This window comes from Gossypium arboreum, chromosome 13, assembly GCF_025698485.1.
Source record: "Gossypium arboreum isolate Shixiya-1 chromosome 13, ASM2569848v2, whole genome shotgun sequence".
NCBI classification, from domain to species: domain Eukaryota; kingdom Viridiplantae; phylum Streptophyta; class Magnoliopsida; order Malvales; family Malvaceae; genus Gossypium; species Gossypium arboreum.
In genome coordinates, this window is record NC_069082.1 from 51,819,046 (window position 1) to 51,834,700 (window position 15,655).

At 36.3% G+C, this 15,655-nt stretch overlaps 2 non-coding genes across 2 annotated transcripts; one reads left to right on the forward strand and one right to left on the reverse strand.

Annotated features, from left to right (window-relative positions):
* The first annotated feature begins 411 nt into the window (after positions 1–411).
* LOC128287057 (small nucleolar RNA R71) lies at positions 412–518 on the forward strand. The gene has a single exon (XR_008277757.1). It is a non-coding gene; the product is annotated as a small nucleolar RNA R71 (small nucleolar RNA).
* A 3,767-nt stretch (positions 519–4,285) lies between these two features.
* LOC128287542 (small nucleolar RNA R71) lies at positions 4,286–4,391 on the reverse strand. Its single transcript, XR_008278242.1, has one exon. It is a non-coding gene; the product is annotated as a small nucleolar RNA R71 (small nucleolar RNA).
* Positions 4,392–15,655: the final 11,264 nt, after the last annotated feature.

Consider the following 15,655-nt stretch of genomic DNA (forward strand, 5'->3'; position numbering starts at 1 on the left):
ATATGGGTTATTTTGGGGTCTAGAGTTATTGTTACCCATATATTGGACTTGTTCCCCTCGATGCTAGGGTTGAAGGGTTGATATTCTGTGCATGCGCCTCCTCCATTCAAATCATACCTCATCACTAGATGTACCTGAGTAGAACCACACAAACCATCAATCTTTTTATTTAAGAATTCTACTTGGTTAAATAGCATAGTAACTGCGTCGAGGTTGAAAACACTGGCTGCTTTCGTCAGCTTTGTTCTTATAACTTGTCACTGATAGTTATTCAGTGACATCTCCTTAATAAATTTGTAAGCTACCTCAGGTGTCTTATTATTGATAGCTCCTCCAGCGGCTGCATCAATCATCTGCCGAGTCAAAGGATTCAGGCCACTATGGAACGTTTGAACCTGTAGCCAAAGCGGTAACCCATGGTGAGGGCACCTTCTCAAAAGGTCCTTGTATCTATCCCATGCATCGTAGAGTGTTTCTAAATCCATCTACACAAAAGAAGAGATATCATTACGTAATTTAGTTGCATTTGACGGTGGAAAATATTTTAATAAAAATTTTTGGTCATTTATTCCTAGGTAGTGATTGACCCTCGTGGCAACGAGTTCAACCATTGTTTAGCCTTATTCCTTAACGAAAAGGGAAACAACCGAAGGCAAATGGCATCATCAGAGATGCCATTAATTTTAAAGGTATCACAAAATTCTAGGAAATTTTCCAAGTGAGCATTGGGATCCTCGTCCTACAAACAATTAAACTGAACAAACTGTTGTATCATTTGAATTGTGTTAGGTTTCAGTTCAAAATTATTTGCAGCAATAGCAGGTTTAACTATACTTGACTCAGTTCCTGTTAAATTAGGTTTAGCATAATCATACATAGTGCGCAAAGCAGGATTTTGATTAACAGAAATTGCAGGAGGTAGTGGATTTTCTTGGTTTTTAGCCATCTACTCGGTTGTGGTTTGAATATCGTCCTCTTGCTCGTTCTCTGTGTATCTTAAGCTTTGCCTTATTTCTCTTTGGTTTCTGTGAACTGTGCGATCGATCTGTCTGTCAAAATGTAATGGTCCTGACGGGTTCCTTCTAGTCATAAACTATAAGAACCTGCCAGAAAAAGGGAAAAAATAATTAGTAATAAAAATTAGAATAAAATTTAAATTGAAGTAAAAGTAAATGGCTAAAGTAATAAAAATCGAATGTTCCTAATATCTTAGTTCCCCGGCAACGGTGCCAAAAACATGATACGTGATATTCATGACAGGTTTTAAATATTTATAATGAATCGTTCTTGAAACTAACTATTATCACGATGAAGGCAAGTGTACCTATCGAATAGTAGTATAGCTTTAGCAAGACCAGATTATCGAACCCAAAGGAACCAAAAGTACTAGTAACGACTGTCTTTTTATTATCTAGCCTAAGAATAATGGGGTTCGTTTTAACTCACTAATTAAATAAACTAAGAATTCACAGAAAATAGAATTGGGGATTTTCTTTTGGAAAAACGATTGAATTAAGACAATACCTAACGAAAAATCCACGTAGACTTCACTTGTTATTTTGACTCTGAATCGGATGATTTATTCATTTGACTTGATTCGTAGAAATCCTAAGTTATATTATTATCCCTCTCGAGACTAACAACGTCTAACCCTAGGTTCAATAATTGAAATCTCTTTCTAATAAACTTCCTAGGGTTGCATTAACTCGATCTATGGATCCCCTTATTAGGTTTCACCCTAATCCGACAAAATCTTGTCACCCAATCTCTAGGCGTGCAATCAACTCCGCTTAATTGTGACAAATGTGCTCTTAGACAGGGTCTATTCCTCCTCTGAATAAGAGCTTAACTTGAATCAATATCTTGGAATATCAAAACAAGAATTAAGAACAAGTTAAATATTTATGTACAATTCAGATAATAATAACAAGATTTGTCTTAGGTTTCATTCCCCTTAGGTATTTAGGGGTTTTAGTTCATAACTAAAAAGGTAAACATCTCAGAAGAATAATGAATACAAAACATAAAGAAAAAACCAAAACTCCTGAAGGGAAATTGAGGGGAGATCTTCAGTGTTGATGATGAATCTGGCTTCTGAGATGGATCAATCGGCTTTCCTTGAGCATTTTCCTACTTCCTCCTCTGTTTGTCCCTTTTCCTCCTCCTCTAGGGTGTATTTGTAGGATTTAGAATGCCTAAGAACCCTCAAAATTTTCCTTTTCCAAATTGGACTCAATTTGGGCTCGACAGGGACACGCCCGTGTGACACACCCGTGTGCGATTACTTCAGGCCGTGGTTAAGCCTGTTAAATAGGCACAGGCATGTGGTCGACCCGTGTAAGTCGTGCTTTGATTCTGCCAAATAGACATGGCCGTGTGGTCTGCCCGTGTGAGGAGGTCCAGGCCGTGTTGATTTTGTACGTTGGCCCATTTTCTCCATTTTCGGCCCGTTTCTCGTTCCTTTCACTCTCCTATGCTCACCTAAGTATAAAATATGAAATTAAGGCATTAGGAGCATCAAATTCACCAATTTTAAGGAAAAATTATCCATAAAATGTGCTAAGCATGGGATATAAATATGTATAAATTATGGTTTATCAGTCAACAAAGAAGGAAGAACGGAGCAAACTAGTCAAGCCGCGGAAAAACACCAGATTTGATTCTTGATCCCTATCTCTTTACTTTTTGTTGTTGTTATGATGAGCATATCTATGAATATTTATGTTGTTGGAATGGTTAATTTAATCAATTTAGCTTGAATTTAATTCGTGTTATGTTGATTGCATTTCATTTGCTAAAATTGTTAAAATTTTGTTTATGTAAGATGCTTGATTAAGTAAAATCATGACTAAGTTATTCTTACATTATAATTGTGAGATAACTAATGAATTAATTATTTAAATGGATTGAAATTGTAATTAATGGACACAGTACTTAATCAGTGCTTGTTTAATCATCTAAGGTAGCTGAGGATTAAATTAGCAACAGTATCTGATGATACATTTGCCTTGCATAACTTGCAAGATTATTGTGATTAAACTGTTCAAGGTAGGGATACTTTGTTACCTCACATAGTCTTTTACGTGCTTATTAGATTTAATTAATTGTTTGAATTGACATAGGGATATGTACAAGAGATTATTTTGATTTAATAAGTATGTATGTGCAATAACATATTTGCCTATTAAGATTTATTTAATCGGTTGAATTGACATAGAGATATAGTCAATAGATGAATGGATTTTGGTAGGTGAGTATGTTCATAAGTTAGCGAATTATTGAGTTGCTGTGAATTTATTTGTAACAATATAAACATGGATTTAATAATTCTAAGTTAAGAAATGTAATTAATCTAACACAATTATGTCATCTTGATTAAAATCATATTTTGAATTCATGTATTTAAGATTTATTTATTTATTTTACTTAGTTTAAAATCTTAGTTTTAATCACCCTCTTCAAACAAAATATTTTTCTTCACCAAAGTGTTTTAAATAGCATTCATAAATAATTCTTTTCATAGACCCTGTGGGTACTATAACTCGACATTTACTTATCACTTTATTACTTGTTGCGATTGTGTACACTTGCACATTTCTGTCATTCCAAGGTTTTGGCGCCGTTGCTGGGGACTGTTTTAAAAGTAATTATTTTTGAATTTGTTAGTTTTGCATTTTGGTTTATTTTTCTGTTCAAATTTTAACTTAATTAATTTTTCTGTGATTATCTTAGGTGTTTATGAGTATTGATCGAATTATTGATTTACTCCTTGTAGACCATGAGATTGAATGAACTTTTCGACAACGAAGAAGACAAGCAAGTCAGAGAAGGACCAAAGAGATGAACTTCGAAAATCCAAATCAAGGAAATGGAGGAAACCCTACTCAAAGTCCTATCCTTATTGTTGATGATAGGGATAGAGCTTTAAGACAGTATGTCGTGCCAGTATTTCATGATCTTAATCCGGGCATTAGGAGACACAAAATTGAGGCACAATAGTTTGAGCTGAAGCTAGTCATGTTCCAGATGCTTCAGACAATGGGCCAATTTAGTGGAATGCCTACCGAAGATCCTCACCTATACTTAAGACTGCTTATGGAGGTGAGCGATTCTTTCAAGTTAGTCAGAGTACCCGAAGATGCATTATGGTTGAAGTTGTTCTCATATTCACTAAGGGACAGAGCTCGAGCCTAGTTGAACTCATTGCCACCAAATTCAATTTCCACATGGCAAGAGTTAGCAGAAAGATTCCTTATGAAGTATTTCCCGCCTAGCAAGAATGTTAAGTTGTAAAATGAGATCACTACCTTCCAACAAATGGATGATGAGTCCTTGTATTAAGCATAGGAAAGGTACAAAGAATTATTATGAAAGTGCCCTCATCACGGAATCCCCACATTGCATCCAACTTGAGACAGTTTATAATGGTCTTGAAACACCCCTTACCCATACTGAGGCTGGGACACAGTGCGAGGCGTTACCAGACACATACTTAGACATTTCAAAGAATATGGGTTATAAAATTTCATTCTAATTTAAAACCAATCAAAAAACATCATAGTGTCCCTATTATGGACCTACCAGGTCCAAAACATACATTAAAATTAATCCAGGACTAAACTAAGAACTATTAAAAAATTTAGTAAAATTCCTAGGGTCATGCCTCACACGCCCGTGTGGAGGCAAAGCACACGCCCTATGCTCAGGGACACGCCCATGCCCCTCACTCGAGTTAAATTATTTGAATTTATTTTTCATTTTGAACCTACAGGGGTTTTAACACGACCAAGCACACGCCCGTGTCCCTCACACGGCCTAGGATCTCATGTCATGTAAGCCATAATTTATCCATTAGATTTCCCTTTCTATTTCAACCAGGACATTTATCAGCCTTTTTAATTACACCACATTTAAGGATTTTCATGCAATGAATATCTAAATTTTCATACATTCAAGAACATACATATTTAAGTATATTAAAAGTTTACTTCAGGTTATACGAACTTACCTGGTAATTTCTTCAGTTTCGTATTTCGGTTATTCCAAAACCTTTTGTTTTCCATGTCGACCTCCGGAATTGGTTCCTTGGGGTCTATATCAGTAAAAATAAATTATTAATACCTCACATTTTTTATTTTCGACTTAAGACTCACCCGCGAACAAAATGACCAATTTGCCCCTAACCTTTCACACTTTTACAATTTAGTCCTAAGGCTCGTATAATGAAATGCATCTAATTCCTTGGCTATCCAAACCTATTCGAATATGTCATAAGCTCATACTGTCCCACATTTTCTTCCATTTCACATTTCTACCCCACATTTTATACCTTTTTCAATTAGGTCCATTTTTGGGGTTTTCACAAAAAATCACCTAGCAAAAGATATTTATCTAACATCTAACTTTCATAACCCTCCATAAATCATCAAAGAACAACCATCTCATGCATGGGTCAAATTTCTAACATGAACCCTAGCTTGAAATATGGGTAGAAATGAATAGAGCATATTACGAGGGTTTCAAAAATACGAAGAACATTAAAAACGGGGCTAGGAAACACTTACTATTGAGCTTGAAATGTTGGAAAACCCTAGCTATGGAGACTCCTTCAAATTCGGTACCATGGAGAAGAAAATGAGTGAATTTTTTCTTGATTTTCCCTTTTTATTTTATTAATTAACCAAATGACCAAAATGCCATTCCTTACTAACCTTTCCAAATTTTCCATGCATGCCCCTTTTTGTCCAAAAACTTAGAAATTGGGCAAATTACTCTTTAAGGACATCTAATTAACATTCCAAAGCAATTTCATACAATTTACTTCTAGAACCCAAGTTTTGCAACTTATTCAATTTGGTCCTTAATTTCCAATTAGACACCTTATGCTTAGAATTTCTTTGTGAAACTTTAACACATGCTTATTCATATTCTAGACCACATAATGATCATAAAATAAAAAATTTAAAGTCAGATTTGTGGTCCCAAAACCACTATTCTGACTAGGCCCTATTTCGGGATGTTACACGTCTCAATGCTTACACGAAGATGGTAGTGGACGTTTCTGCTAACGGTGCTCTACTTTCTAAGTTTATAATGAGGCTTATGAAATCATTAAGAGGATTACCAACAACAATTATCAATGACCAACCAATCGACAAGCGTCAGGAAGACAAGTTGCTAGAATACATGAAGTAGAAGCTCTTACTCCACTCGCATCTCAAGTATCATCAATATTCTCAATGTTAAAAAATCTTATTACTGGTGGGTCTAATAGTTTTACAGCACAGCCACCAAATCAATTTGAAAATATAGCCTGTGTCTATTGTGGGGAAGGACATTTGTTTGAAGAATGTCCATCAACCCAGAATTCGTATATTACATGGATAACCAAAACCAAAATTGAGGAAGGCAAGGACTGCAATCCAATTTCTATAACCCATCATGGCAAAACCACCCGAATTTCTCCTAGAGTAACCAAGGGGCTGGACCCAGTAACACATATGCCCAACCTAAATTGACCCAGCCACCTAGTTTTCCCCAACAAGTTTAGAAACCAACCCAAGCTGAACCATCCAATGGCTTAGAAAATTTTTTGAAGGCATACATGGCCAAGAATGATGCCTTAATCCAAAGCCAAGCAGCTACATTGAAAAACATGGAAAACGAAATGGGCTAACTTGCAACTAAACTCAGAATTTGACCACAAGGTGCTTTACCTTGTGATACGGAGAATCTGAGGAATCCAAGGAAGGAGCATTGTAAAGCATTGACATTTATGAGCGAAAAGACATTAGAGCTCAACACCGTCGAAGTTTAAAAAGAGCAAGCTAATGCTCAAGACTCAGAGGATATTCAACCGAGTATTGAAATTCCAGTTTCATCAGAACCAGAATCTGCAAAATCCGATAAGGTAACTTTAGAACCAGCTAATTCTAATCAATTGACAACTTTGTTAGATGCAGAATTGCCATAGAAGACGAATCAACCAATTCCAGTAAAAAAACCTCGACCACCCTATCCTCAAAGACTTCAGAAGTTGAAGCAGGAAATTCAATTTAAGAAGTTCCTAGATGTACTCAAGAAACTTCATATCAACATCCCGTTGGTTGAAGCACTTGAACATATGCTGAACTACGTCAAATTCATGAAGGATATCCTGTCTAAGAAATGAAGGCTTGGAGAATTTGAGACGATAGCCCTAATAAAGGAATGCAATGCATATCTTTAAGACAAACTATCCCCAAAATTGAAGGATCCTGGGTGTTTTACCATACCTTGCAACATTGGAGCAACATATTGTGGTAAGGCACTATGTGACTTAGGTGCGAGTATCAACTTGATGCCTATGTCAATATTTAAGAAGTTGGGGATAGGTGAAGTTAAACCTACTATGGTTACAAGTCAATTAGCAGATCGATCCTTAGCACATCCAAAAGGAAAAATCGAGGACGTATTGGTACGTGTAGATAAATTTATCTTTCCTACTGACCTTCTGATTCTAGACTTTGAAGCAGACAAAGAGGTGCCAATCATCCTAGGAAGACCGTTCTTAGCAATTGGAAGGACCCTTATTGATGTGTAGAAGGGAGAGCTTACTATGCGTGTTCAGGATGATCAGGTACATTTAACATTTTTAAGTCTATGCGATTTTCTAACATATTTGATGATTGTTTTGCAATGTCTGATTTAAAAGATTTAATCGTAGAGAAGGAACTCATTTTTTTTAGGACCCATCGGAACGAATTTTGACTTCAGATCCTCAAAATGATGAAGAGGAGGATGAATACTTAGCTTTGTTAGAAGCTAATCAAAGGGGATTGAATTTGCAATCCCGCTTTGAATCTTTAGAGTTAGAGAATAGGAATTATGCCCAACCAAAAGTGTTAATCGAGGAGCCACCTAAATTAGAACTCAAGATACTTTCTTCACATTTAAAATATGTTGATTTAGGTAACTCTTCTACTTTGCATGTGATTGTTTCAGTAGAATTAACTACTGAGCAATAAGAGAAACTTATCCTGGTATTGAAACAATTCAAGAAGGCTATTGGATGGACCATAGCTGATATTCCCGAAATTAGTCCATCTGTATGCGTGCAGAAGATTATCCTGAAAGATGGCAAAAAAGGGACGATTGTTGGACAACGAAGACTGAACCCCATCATGAAGGGCGTAGTCAATAAAAAAATCATCAAGTGGTTAGATGCGGTTATAATCTTCCCCATCTCAGATAGTTCATGGGTAAGTCTGGTCCAGTGCATGCCAAAGAAAAGAAGTATCACGATCATTGAAAATGAGAATAATGAGTTGATACCAACTAGAATGGTTATGGGATGGAGAATTTGCATAGATTACCGGAAGCTGAACAAGGCGACTAGGAAAGATCACTTTCCTTTGCCATTTTTGGACCAGACACTGGATAGATTCGCAGGGTGAGACTATTACTATTTTCTCGATGGATACTCGAGGTATAATCAGATTGTAGTAGCACCAGAAGATTAGCACAAGACAACATTCACTTGCCCGTACGGTACATTTGCATTTAGGCGCATGCCATTTGGTTTATGTCATGCTACATTTCAAATATGTATGATGTCTATTTTTACTGACATGGTTGAAAAAGACTTGGAAGTTTTTATGGATGACTTTTTAGTATTTGGAGATACATATGATGATTGCCTAGCCAATCTAACCAAGGTACTAAGGTGGTGAGAAGAAATAAACCACATATTCAATTGGGAAAAGTGTCATTTCATGGTACGAGAAGGTATTGTTCTAGGGCATCGGATAACGAGACATGAAATCGAGGTAGATAAAGAAAACGTAGATGTTATTGAGAAACTCCTACCTCTAACATCTGTAAAGGGTGTTAGAAGCTTTTTGGGCCACGCCGGTTTCTATCAAAGATTCATCAAGGACTTCTCTAAAGTTGCTAAATCCTTATGCAAATTATTAGAGAAGGACGCGGCACTTAAATTTGATGAGGAGTGCTTAATAGTTTTTAAAGATTTGAAAAGTCGACTAATTTCGACACCCATAATCGTCACACCATACTGGGATTTGCCATTTGAATTGAAGTGTGATGCAAGTGACTTCGCGATAGGAGCTGTCATGCGCCAGCGAAGGAACAAAGTTTTTTTCATCCCATCTACTATGCAAGTGGAACTCTGGTAGGAGTTCAACTGAATTATACGATAACAGAGGAAGAGTTACTTGCTATTATGTTTGTTTTTGACAAGTTTCGATCTTATCTTGTAGGTACCAAGATGACTGTTTATACGGAACACTCGGCATTAAGTATTTTCTTGCCAAGAAAGACGCTAATCCGATACTGATCCGATGGGTACTTCTACTTCAAAAGTTCGATTTAAAAATTCATGATCAGAAGGGAGTAGAAAACCAAGTAGCAGACCACTTGTCCAGATTGGAGCCGCAAGAAGGGAATTCTCTACTTATACCCATCCATGAAACATTTCTAGATGAACACATATTGAAGGCAAATCATGTCCATAATACCCCTTGGTTTGCTGATATTACTAACTATGCTTGTGGTTTGATGCCGATTGATAAGACATATCATCAGAGGAAAAAGTTTCTCCACGATGTGAAGTACTATTTCTGGGAATAACCATACTTGTTTAAAAAGTGTGCAGATCAAATGATCAGGAGGTGCGTGGCAGAAGATGAAGTACATAAGATTCTATACCACTATCACTTAGCTCTAAGTGAGGGACACATCAAAGATACATGCACTGCGACCAAAGTATTGCAAGCCAGATTCTTTTGGCCAACACTACTTAAAGACGCATATGCTTACGTAAAGAGTTGTGATCAATGTCAAAGGGTTGGAAATGCCACCAACAGAAATGAGATGCCTCGAACAAATATCATTGAGGTAGAATTGTTTGATGTTTGGGGTTTTGACTTTCTCGGTCCTTTCCATCTGTCTTTTGGTCACAAGTACATATTAGTAGTTGTAGAGTACGTGTCTAAGTGGATTAAGGCTGAAGCATATCCAACAAATGATGCTAAGGTTGTGATGAAGTTTTTGCAGAAGCATGTGTTTGCAAGGTTTGGAACCCCACGAGCCATCATTAGTGATAAAGGGTCCCATTTTGAGGTTGAAATGGCTACTTGACAAACATGGAGTGAAGCACAAGGTTGCCACAGCTTACCATCCACTGACGAATGGGCAAGCTAAACAAGCAAACAAAGAGATGAAAGGCATACTTGAGAAGGTAGTTTGCCCAAATCGACGGGATTAGTCCAAAAGACTGGATGATGCTTTATGGGCTTACAGGATAGCATACAAGACACCTTTAGGGATGTTACCCTATAGGTTGGTCTTTGGGAAAGCCTGTCATCTGCCTTTGGAGTTAGAGCACAAAGCCTACTGGGCTCTCCAACGACTCAACTTGGATCTTGAAATTGCTAAAGAGAAATGTATGCTTCAACATAATGAATTAGAAGAATTTTGAATGTCTTCATACGAGAATGCCAAATTACATAAAGAGAGACTCAAGAAAAGGCATGACAAGCACATTCGAGTTCGAGAATTTGAAGCAGGTCAGCAAGTCTTGTTATTCAATTCCAGATTAAGGTTCTTTCCAGGTAAGTTAAAATCACGTTGGTCCGGTCCATTTATGATTCATTGAGTCTATCCATACGGAGTTGTTGAACTTCAAGGTAAGGGAGGTAATTTTTAAGTTAATGATCAACGCTTGAAACATTACTGGAGAGATAAATTTGAACGGGATCAAATCTCGTTCATTTTATCAAATGATTAAGTTTTCTTGTTTCCTTTTTAAATAAATGATTTAGGACATATTTTAGGGATTAATATGTTTAAATAAATTCTGTCTAGGAGATTAGAACTTAAGTGGGACCGCTTGTGACCCTTCCAAACTTTCCTGGGAATTGATTTTGACATAATTTTTCGAGAAATTATTCCCTAAATTGCAAAATAAATTTTTAAATTTTCAAATAAAAAGGGTCATTTTGATCCACGTTTTAAAATTGCAAGTCAATTTCAAATTTTCATTAAGTCTAGGAACTTAATTGAACTATTTTTAAAATTTGGTGGCCCTTTTTATAAATATTAAAAATTAGATGCCTCTTTTTTTTATTATTTTCAAAAGGTATCTATAGTTCCAGGTTCCAAGTGTACTATGTCAAAGCAAGGAATCCACACTTGCAGACGAGAATATTTGACACCACTTGCGAAGGTATGGCTCCATTTCATCCGATTCAGCCTTATGCCTAGTTTACATGGAACTACGCTTTCATTGGAGCGAATGGTCTTATTACACTCGATTTTAACTGGAAAGACCATTGATGTGGGAAAAATCATCTTAGAAGAAATAGGAATTGTGCCGTTAGACGTTCTGGCCCAGCTTCCTTTCCTTTTACAATAACAATTTTGTTCTTGAAAGCTAAAATTCTTTAAAACGTAAAGAAGACAGGTTATAGCCAGGGCACAATCACAGATTGGGACATTTACCGAATAGCTAGAGACTCTGTTCTACAACAACGAGTTGAAGAAAGTGCGGATCCCAAAGAAGAAGAAGAAGATCATATAGAGATCGAACCAATGCAATCAGTTGATACCCCTGATAGGGTGGAACCAATGGAACCAGAAGCTGAACCTGATGTTAAGACCTTAATGTTCAGAACTCAACCACCTCACCCGGATCTTCGAGATGAGATGTCAAAGTTGATGGACATAATGCAACATATACAATGGCAGCAACAAGCTTATTAGAGATATTCAAAAATAAGGGATGACTCCATGAGAAGCGCTTTTACAAAAATATACAATGACTCGTTTATTTTTGTGCCTGAGTTTCCAGATTTAATATTTGAACCATGGAGTCCACTATCAAAGAGGAGGCGAGTTATTCATCCAAAAACAAAGATGATGGAGCAAAAGATGAGTTGAATTCGGAAGGATCTGCATATAAATAAAGGAGGGGATCTCGACTTTATTTTATTTATGTTCTTAGGTTATTTTAGGATTAAGTTTAATTAGGACTTTTTTAAAATTTCACATAATAAAGCAAGAGATGGAAATCATGAATAAAAATGAACAAGTCGCAAAGTATAAAGTGTGGCAATAGATATATACATGTCTAAGATTGGATTTAGAGAGAGCTTGGTATTTAAGCAGTCAAATTGACTCACCTCCTCTTCTTTAGAATCCTACCTGGTGTATAGTACCTATTCACTTTTAACAATGAGGACATTGTTCATCTTAAGTAGGGGAGACCGAAAATTGAAATTATTTCCACTCAGAATAAATTTTTCTTTCAGTTATGATGAGGTTATATTTTGTCCAATAATTTGAAATGTTCTTAAGTATGCTAAACTTCAATATAAATAAAGTTTGATTATTTCAATAATTGTTCTGTTAGCTTAAGAATGACATAAATGTATTCTTAATAAAGCATGCAAATCATACCATAAAATTTTAGTTCCTTAGGAAAGTTAGGCATGCATGAAAGTTTAAAGTCTTTAGATGTAACGCCCCGTACCCGAGACCGTTTCCGGAGTCGGACACGAGGGGTTTGCGGACTTAAATCACTCGCTTTCACAGTCCATTTTAAAATTTCGAGCGGTTATTAAGCTGTGTCACTGTCACTTTAAAAATCATATCTTGAGTTCCAAAACTCAAAAATCAGTTTCATAATTTTTCCCTGAAACTAGACTCACATTTCCATCTACAAATTTTTTTCTAGAATTTTGGTTGGGCCAATTAGTACAGTTTATTAGTTAAACTCTCCCCTGTACAGGGTGCGACTACACTAACCTTCATGCATTACGATTTGGATATCTCCCTGTACAGCGCTTCAATACTGATGCCGTTTGTTTCTATAGAAATTATACTCAAAAAGGAATCTATACATATATGGCATGACTTCTAAATGTCTCTGGTTAATTTATAATGAATTTCCAAAGTCAGATCAGGGGATCTAGAAACCGTTCTGGCCCTGTCTCACGAAAACTTTAACATCTCATAATATACTGTTCATATGAGTGTTTCGTTACTTTCCTATGAAAATAGATTCATCAAGGTTCGATTACATAATTTACTTGCTATTTAATTCCATTCCTACTATTTTTATAGATTTTTCACATCCACATCACTGTTGCTGCTAGCATCTATTTTTAAGGTAAACTTTACCTATTTCATGATCCTCCATGGATCAACTAGAGTTTGTCATACATATACCAAAAGTGATCATGAATAACCATTCCCATGACTAACCGTTACCAACATTTCCATACCTCTCGACGGACAACATACAAAACGATTATAATGCTATGATCAAAGTATACTTAAGCCATTTTCGCATGGCTATCCAAATTTACACAAAACCGAAAGGTACATGACCTACAACAAAAGGGTAGTCCTATATATGCCATTTCAAAGTTCAACCAAAAATATACCAAAAGGAGCTTTGATAGTGTAGGCGACTTCGACTTCAAAAATCCCGAGTCCGATAGCTGACGAACCAAAATCTATAAAACAGAGAATCAAAGAAACGGAGTAAGCATTTAATGCTTAGTAAGTTTGAGCCATGAAATTAGACACAACCAAAATATAGCATTCATATGGCTAAACGGATAATCTCATATGCACAAATTCTCAATATCATACTTACGTCACATTACCGACCCTTATATTCATACACAAAAGATCAACTTAGCCAAGGCCTAAGCTCATTAATTTCTTGGCGAATATTATTTAAACGGAATCACTACCCCAATGCATATACGAAACGTACCTCATCGTTGGGTTTTACGAGCGTATCAATCTAACTTATTACAGCAAGATCACTCGTTCTCAAACCAAGTACCTTCGGGGTTTAGCCGGATATAGCCACTAGCTCAAATGCCTTCGGGACTTAGCCCGGTTATGGTAACTTGCACAAATGCCTTCGGGACTTAGCCCGGTATAATAACTCGCACAAATGCCTTCGGGACTTAGCCCGGATATAATAGCTCGCACAAACGCCTTCGGGACTTAGCCCGGATATAGTAGCTTCATACGAATGCCTTGGGACTTAGCCTGAATTAGCCACTAGCTCAAATGCTCTCGGACTTAGCCGGTTATCATCCGAACATTCATGCACATATCAATAAATCATGACACATCTAATTTCATTTTCATAATTAGAATTCAAACACAAGTTACGTATTAAGCGTTCCCATTTGGCTCACTAGCCACATACAAACAACATGGTTTAGTTTGCTTTATAACACGATCTCTATGCACATACGGCTACCCGTCATACGTATAGACTAATTAGCTCAACATATAATTCAAGTAAAATCATCATATCATTTGTATATTTGTTATGCTCATACATTATGACTTAATCAAATCATAAACTAAGTCTCATTGCTCAAAACTTACCTCGGATGTTGTCGAACGATTTCGATGGCTATTCGACCACTTTTCCTTCCTTTATCGGATTTAGTTCCTTTTGCTCTTGAGCTTAATTTAACAAATAAATTGATTTAATCATTTGAGCATCAAAAGAGGAACTCAAGGTACTTAGCCCATATATATGCATTAGACACTAAAGTCACATACATATGAAACCATGAATCAACTCAACACATTAGCCAATATTTACCTTAGCCGAATTTTCTAAGTCAAGATAAAGCCATCAATATGTTTACCTATGGCCGAACATACACATCAAACTACGTACTCATTCATGTGGTCGATTATATTCGGTCATGCATACACACATAAAAATCAATTTGGATACTCTATCAATCCAACATACATTCGGCAATAGTCCATAATTCTCTCTCTTGGCCACTCATTTCACACTTAACAAAGCTTCCATTCGAACTCATTAGTGAGTATCAATTAACCTAAGCTATCTTTTAAACCTTTATTATCACTTCATGCCAAACCAAAGACCACATTTGGCACTTTCATCCACCATTCTACCAAGCATGCAATATTCAACCACAACCAACTCACATTCGCCCTAGTTCATAACAAGGTAGCCAATTCTTTTATAGTTCAAACACTCATCCATCATCATCATTCACCTAACTTTAACATGAAACAACAAAACTCACCATTATTAACTACCATAGTCAAAAACCTTACTCAATCTAAAATCAAAATTTCGTCATGGTTTACAAAATCACTTGATATCTCACTCAATATCAACTAAAATTTCAAGAGCTAGTACAAACTTCCTTACCTTAATAGTGACCTAAGATGACCGATTGCTTCACTCCTTCTTCTTCCTTTCAATTCGCCAAGAAGAACCAAAGAACACAACTTGTTTTCTTTCTTCCTTAGAACATTCGCCAAGAGAAATGAGAAAAAGATGGACACTTTTTTTGTTTTCTTTCTTACATTCACGGCAATGGGGAGGGGGGGAAACAATCTCACCATTCTTTTCCTTTTTCCATTTCTTTATTACCCATACTTATTATTTTATTGTTCCTAACATACATCACTACCTGACATGTTTGTGACATGTTTCCACTCATAGCATGGCCGGCCATTAGCTCAAATATTGGGCAATTTGACATGCAAACCCACCATTTCTATAACATGCATTATTAGGCCACTTTACATTTGCCTAGCACATTTCTAAATTTTCTCACATAAGTCCTATGTACTC